The following is a 6509-nucleotide window of genomic DNA, read 5'->3' on the forward strand; positions in this document are numbered from 1 at the left end:
ATGGGAACTCCCTGATTTCTGTATCAAAAGAGATTTACGTGGTAACTAGTTTAATCCAAATAAAAATGGGGTTTGCAAAGTGAAAAAAATATTAAAAATAAAAAATAAACATAATAATAAATGTGCGTAATCAAGATATGAAATGGAAAATCTTGGCATGAAATTCAATGCTCATTTGGAATAAAAGCCCTTTTTAATAACATTGCATTAGAGAATGGTTTTGAAAGTTCAACATAAGACATAAAGAGGGATTTCCTCTTACCCAGTGCCAACAAGTTGCTAATGGAGATTATGTTAACATTATGGATTTGGTTTGAAATCAAGTGAAGGAGTTCCCATTGTGGCTCAATGGGTTATGAACCCGACCAGTATCCATGAGGATGCAGGTTGGTTCCCTGGCCTTGCTCAGTGGGTTAAGGATCCAGCATTGCTGCAAGCTGCCATGTAGGCTGGTGGCTGCCTTTCTGATTCGACCCCTAGCCTGGGAACTTCCATATGACCCGAGTGCACCCCTAAAAAGCAAAATAAATAAATAAATAAACAAACAAATAAATCAAGTAAAAATTCCAACTACCTTTGGCAGTGGAAAGATTTCTGTAATAGCCTTGGCAAACATGTAAAAATAGGCAATTATTTTTGCATTTTTCATAACACTTTATTTGTGTGCTTTAAAATAATAATGAGTGGGAGTTCCCGTCATGGTTCAGTGGTTAATGAATCCAACTAGGAACCATGAGGTTGCAGGTTTGATTCCTGGCCTTGCTCAGTGAGTTAAGGATCCAGCATTGCCGTGAGCTGTGGTGTAGGTTGCAGACACAGCTCGGATCCCGAGTGGCTGTGGCTCTGGCGTAGGCCGGAGGCTACAGCTCTGATTCGACCCCTAGCCTGGGCACCTCCATATGCTGCGGGAGCGGCCCAAGAAATGGCAAAAAAACCCAAAAATAAATAAATAAAATAAAATAAAATAATAACAAATGACTATAGTTTAATAATCGGTGAGTTTTTTGGTGGTTATAGGATTATCACAGAGATTTTCTGTTAAAATATATGATTAATTCATGGTTGATTTTTACTAAGAACCGAAATATTATGACAGTAATATGTAAAATAATCTCTCCCTGATATAGATATTTGATAATCAAAACATTAAGGAAAAGGAATAGTAACAGAAATAAATGCCAAATAATAATCACTTAAAATTAAAAAAACAGCAGTTCCCATTGTGGCTCAGTGGAAACAATCCAACTAGTATCTGTGAGGATTCAGGTTTGATCCCTGACCTCGCTCAGTGGGTTAAGGATCCGGCATTGCCCTGAGCTGTGGTGTAGGTCACAGATGAGACTCTGATCCCACATTTCCGTGGCTGCGGCGTAGGCCGGCAGCTATAGCTCTGATGTGGCCCCTAGCCTGAGAACTTCTATATGTTGTACCTGTGGCCCTAAAATAAAAAAAAAATAAAAATTAAAGAAAATTAAAAATAATACCACAACATATAATTTTTAATATTTAAAGGCTATTATTCTTGAAGTTCCTGTGTGGCTCCTCGGGTTAAGTATTTGGTGTTGTCACTGCTGTGGCTCAGATCACTGCTGTGGCAAGGGTTCGATCCCTGGCCTGGGAACTTTCACATGCTGCAGGTGCAACCAAAAAAGAAAAACATTGAAAAAAAACCTAAAAGCTATTATTCTTAGAGGGACATTTTAAAAACACATAAAGCATTTATTGCCCTATCACAAAGTCTTCATTTCTTTTTTTTTGTGTGTGACAAATATTCCAGATAGAGACAATTTCTCCCATCTTGTGTTGACTTCTGTCAAATTAATAACCATGCAATCTTAACTGTCTTTTTTTCTAAATCTTGAAGAATACTGTTTTTTAATTTTGAAATTATGTAGTTAACACCTTCAACCTTCTTATTCAGACTAATAACTAGGTATTCAAATTATGTGCTGTCACTTGCCCATAATATACCTTGCAGTGACATGTCTTTGGTAAAGGCTCATAATTGCCTTAAAAAAATCTTTTTTTTTTTTTAAATGGCTGTACCTGAGACATATGTTAAGTTCCCAGGCCAGGGACTGAATCCAAGCCACGGCGGCAATCTACGCCGTAGCTGCGGCAACACCAGATTCTTTAACCCACTGCAGTGGGTCAGGGATCAAACCCAAGCCTCTCCAGCAACCCAAGCTGCTGCAGTTGGATTCTTAACCCACTGCACCACAGCAAGAGCTCCTTAAGAATCTCTCTCTCTCTTTCTCTTTTTTTTTTTTTTTATTTTTGTTTTTGGAATGTCCAGTAGTCATGACAACTTCAAAAACAGCAAAGGCAAGAGTTCCCTGGTGGCCTAGCAATTAAGGACTTGGCATTGTTACTGCTGTGGCTCGGGTTACTGCCATGGCTCAGTTTTAATTCCTGGCTCTGGGAACTTCCAGCATGGCTAAAACAAACAACAACAACAGCAACACAAACCGACGAACAAAAAGGCCAGCAAAGGCTACTGACTCTGAATTTGGGGAAGGAGAATTGAAGTGGACAAGGATTGCGTGTCATAAGGAGGCTCTCAGCCAGGGGCCCAGAGTGTCTTCTCTGCCTCTGTGGTCTACCACCAACAAGGATTGGCACTTTGGCTGCCCAAAGTTTGCCATTCAGGAATATTGTCAGGTTGCCGAAGCCCAGACCAGGGAGAGAATGCTATGTCAGCTTAATTACTGCTGCAAAACAAAGGACTACAGAATTTAGTGGCTTTGGGAGTTCCTGTCATGGCTCAGTGGTTAACGAATCCAACTAAAAATCATGAGGTTGCAGGTTCGATCCCTGGCCTCGCTCAGTGGGAGAAGGATCCAGCGTTGCCAGGAGCTGTGGTGTAGGTTGCAGACGCGGCTCGGATCCCATATTGCTGTGGCTGTGGTGTAGGCTGGCGGCTACAACTCTGATTAGACCCCTAGCCTGGGAACCTCTGTATGCTGTGGGTGTGGCCCTAGAAAAGGCAAAAAGACACCAAAAAATAAAAATAAAAATAAAAAAACTTAGTGGCTTTAAATTACAACAGTGTATTTGCTCATGATCCTGTAGGTGGGCAATTTGACCTGGGATCAGCTGGTGGTTATGAACTTGGATTTCTCTCTGCGCGGTCATGTGGCTGCAGTCAACTGGAGGATCATCGGGGCTGGAGATTCCAGTGGCCTTGTTCATGTGTCTGGCAGTTGATGCCAGCTATCAGCAGTGAGTCTTGGTTCTCCGCCACCGTCGCTCTCATCCTCCAGCAGACCAGACCGGCTCCCTGGCATGGAGGGCTCAGGGCAACCCTGCAGCAGGGGCCAGGCAGAAGCTGCAAGGTCTCTTGAGGCCTGAGCTCGAGATCTCCCCTAATGGAAGTTCTGGTGCATTCTGTTGGCCAAAGCAAGTCACAAAGCCTGCCTAAAAAAATAGACTCCACCTCTGGATGAGGGAGCTGCAAAGTCACTCGGCTAGGGGGCATGAGTACAGACAGGGGAGGCATGTTTGTAACCATCTGTACTAATGCGCTCAGGCTGTCCTAATCGAGCACCATGGATCTGGTTGGCTTAAACAGCAGAAATTGATTTTCTCACAGTTCTGGAGGCTGGAAGTCCACGTTTAAGGGGCTGGCAGGTTTGATTTCTCCTTGGCTTAAAGATGGCTGCCTCTTCCCTGTGTCCTCACTTGGCCTTTTCTCTGTGTGCACACAGCTCTGGTGTCTCTTCCTCTTTTTCTTATTCTTTTTTTTTTTTTTTTTTTTTGCCTTTTTAGGGCCGCACTCATGGCATATGGAAGTTCCCAGGCTAGAGGTCAAACTGGAGCTGCAGCTACTGGCCTACACCACAGCCAGAACAACCCAGGATCTGAACCGCATCTGTGACCCACACCACAGCTCGTGGCAATGCCGGATCCTTAACCCATGGAGCGAGGCCAGGGATCAAACCTGCATTCTCGTGGACACTATGTCGGTTTCTTAACCCACTGAGCCACAACGGGAACGCCTCTTCCTCGACTTCATTTTTTTTTTCTTTTTAGGGCCACACCTTCAGCATATGGAGGTTCCCAGGCTAGGGGTCGAATGTGAGCTGCAGCTGCTAGCCTATATCACAGCCACAGCAACACAAGATCCAAGCTGCATCTGAGACCCACACTGCAGCTTGTGGCAACTCAGGATCCCGAGCCCGCTGAGCAAGGCCAGGGATCAAGCCCACATGCTCACGGATACTAGTCAGGTTCTTAACCCATTGAGCCACACCAGGAATTCCTCCATTTACTTGTTTTGATTTCAGTAAATAGTGTATTTCTTTTGGGAAAATAAATCTTTGGGATGAGGCTCAGAAGCTGTCTGGCCATTAAGTGCACTGTAAACTGGCATCTATTTTTACTCTTTATGAAAAACAAACCACTATGACATTCAGGGACCTCACAAGCAGATATTCAGAGCTTTATGGCAGGAGGAGAGATTCTGTTTGGTAACTGGTCTCATTCCTTGCCAAATACCCTGCATTGCTATAATTATTTTATAATTAAGATTTTAGGAGTTCCCGTCGTGGTGCAGTGGTTAACGAATCCGACTAGGAACCATGAGGTTGTGGGTTTGATCCCAGGCCTCGCTCAGTGTGTTAAGGATCTGGAGTTGCCGTGAGCTGTGGTGTAGGTCGTAGGCAAGGCTCAGATCCTGCATTGCTGTGGCTCTGGTGTAGGCCGGTGGCTACAGCTCCAATTCGACCCCTAGCCTGGGAACCTCCATATGCCAAGAGTGCAGCCCTAGAAAAGACAAAAAAAAAATTTTTTTTTTGCTTTGATTTTAAAAAACCATTGTTAGCCATAAATAAATTTTAAAAGGTTCCTGACCAACTTGCAGCACTCACACCAGCTATGCCAATACAATGCATGTGTACATTTTTACTGTTTTGTTTTGTTTTTTTTCATTTTTGGCTACCCTGTGGCATATGGAGTTTCTGGGCCAGGGATCAGATCCAAGCCACAGTCACAAGGCAATGGCCAGGGATCGAACCTTCGACTCAGTGCTCCCAAGACACACCTGATCCCATTGTGCCACAGCAGGAACTGCGTGTGTACATTTTTATCATTCAATTCTCTGAAAGCTCTGTTGATCATGAGCCTCTAAACATACACGTTGTGTTCTCCCATAGTTACCAAATGTAGCCAACTTAAAAAAAAACGGAGTTTGGTTGTGGCACAGCCTGTTAAGGATACAGCATTATCACTGAGGCTTGGGTCCCTGTTGTGGTGAGGGTTTAATTCCTGGCCCAGGAATGTCCACAGGCTTAGGGCACAGCCAAAACAAATAAACAAACAAAACACCACAACTCTTTTTCTCTTCAAGTTGTTTGTAATCAAGTTGATGATGATGTATAATTTAAAGGACTACAAACATATAAAGCAAGCTATACTTATTGGAGGTTTGTTATTTAAAAAAAAAATTTTTTTTTGGTCTTTTTAGAGCCATACCTGCAGCATATGGAGGTTCCCAGGCTAGGGGTCAAATCAGTGCTACAGCTGCCGGCCTGCGCCACAGCCACAGCAATGCCAGATCCAAGCCGTGTCTGAAACCTACATCACAGCTCACGGCAATGCCAGATCCTTAACCCACTGAGCGAGGCCAGGGATTGAACCTGCGTCCTCATGGATACCAGTCAGATTTGTTCCTGCTGAGCCACGACAGGCTCTCCTATTTATTGGAGTTTTTTTTTTAAATCCTTTTATTTTATTCAAATAGACTCATCCTTTAATTCATAAGCTAAAGACCTTCCATTTCTGTCTTCTTTAATTGTATCACTTTGGGGTGTTTTTCTGTAAAAAGAAACTATATAGCGTATTGCATGTTGGTTCATACCATACTATAAGCATTAGGGCAAGATCTCAAAAACAATGCACCCCTCACCAACTGTGGACCCTGAGTGTAGATACAAAATTGAAGTATATGTTACAAATCCGGTCACCATCAGAAACATTTAGTGATGACCAAGTGCTCACACTTTAACTGACCTTTCGATTTTTTTCTACCCAGCACCTCAAGTGCCCATATGCACACTTGTAATAGAATCAGAGCTGATACAAAGGCCTGCTTGTGTTTTCAGCAGTGGAGGCAGTGCTGGGCATACACTTGGAGTTTCTGAGTGAATTAAGAGAAATTTGTCCCGTCTGGTGAAAGCGGGAGACTCAGGGCACAGGCTTCCTAAAATTGGGGGCACTGTGTTAAATGATCAACAGTCCCCTCCCTTTCAGCATGTGACTGACCCAGGCCAGTGAACTGGGGCCCCACCTATACCATCTATATCCCTGTGAATCATGTATGTATTTATATTTATATAATGCATATAATCTAGACTTATAGTTTAGTTTACATATATAATGTAAACATTGCAGACTTTAAAGTAGGTATCACTGTGATGTACATTAAATAACACCTAGCAATCATAGCAATCCTGTCGTGGTCTGACCAGGCCTAACCATCGCTTTGCACAACATTGAATACTGGGTAAAGT

This window comes from Sus scrofa, chromosome X (assembly GCF_000003025.6).
Source record: "Sus scrofa isolate TJ Tabasco breed Duroc chromosome X, Sscrofa11.1, whole genome shotgun sequence".
NCBI classification, from domain to species: Eukaryota; Metazoa; Chordata; class Mammalia; order Artiodactyla; family Suidae; genus Sus; species Sus scrofa.